We start from the raw sequence: 695 nt of genomic DNA on the forward strand, positions 1-695 counted from the left end.
CTTTCTCTCTCTCTCTCTCTCTCTCTCTCTCTCTCTCTCTCTCTCTCTCTCCCTCTCTCAGGTGGATACCCACTAACACATTTATTAACTTATAACCAGGGGCTTGGATCCTCTGATAAGTATATTCTTCATCTATAGACAAATCTACATAGAAAGCCTAATTATTATCAAAAGTCTGCTGCATATAAGCATAGACTCAGAAGAAGGGGAATTAACACACGAGTCCAGTATTTAATAGCATTAGCTTTGAAATATAGCCCAAAAATCTAATGAACAAAATAAACTGATGAACAAAATAAATCCAGAGACATAGAAGCTTAGAACAGACTGCGGAATCTCAGAGGGGAGAGAAGGGGCCAGGGAGAAAGTGCGTGGGTGGGAAGTGATTAACCAAAGAATTTGTATGCATATATGCACAACCCAAGGACACAGACAATAGGGTGGTGAAGGCCTGGGACAAGGGATGGGGGCAGGCTAGAAGGGGTCAATGGGGAAAAAGGGAGACATATGTAATACTTTCAACAATAGAGATCAAAAGAAAAAAAAGTAAGAACTATAGCTCGACACACTTGTCTCCATAAGGAACAAGACAGATGAAATCCCTCACAGTTTCTTTATCTAGACTTGATCTAATAACTTTTCTAGTTCTGACCTTTTATATTCAACTTCAACTTGAATTCCATTTTCTTCTGGTG

The 695-nt window shown here is 39.4% G+C and overlaps 1 long non-coding RNA gene across 4 annotated transcripts in view; it reads right to left on the bottom strand.

Moving 5' to 3' along the window:
• LOC106726839 overlaps positions 1-695 on the bottom strand; it is a 25115-nt gene that overhangs the window by 14632 nt on the left and 9788 nt on the right. Inside the window, exon 1 of one of the 4 annotated variants that reach the window (XR_001362954.1) lies at positions 653-675. The exons of the other annotated variants lie outside the window; for them this stretch is intronic. This is a non-coding gene — a long non-coding RNA (uncharacterized LOC106726839). Of the gene's footprint in view, positions 1-652; positions 676-695 lie in introns of those variants that run through there. 4 annotated transcript variants of the gene reach the window in all.

Source organism: Myotis brandtii, unplaced genomic scaffold (assembly GCF_000412655.1).
Source record: "Myotis brandtii unplaced genomic scaffold, ASM41265v1 scaffold320, whole genome shotgun sequence".
Classification (NCBI taxonomy): domain Eukaryota; kingdom Metazoa; phylum Chordata; class Mammalia; order Chiroptera; family Vespertilionidae; genus Myotis; species Myotis brandtii.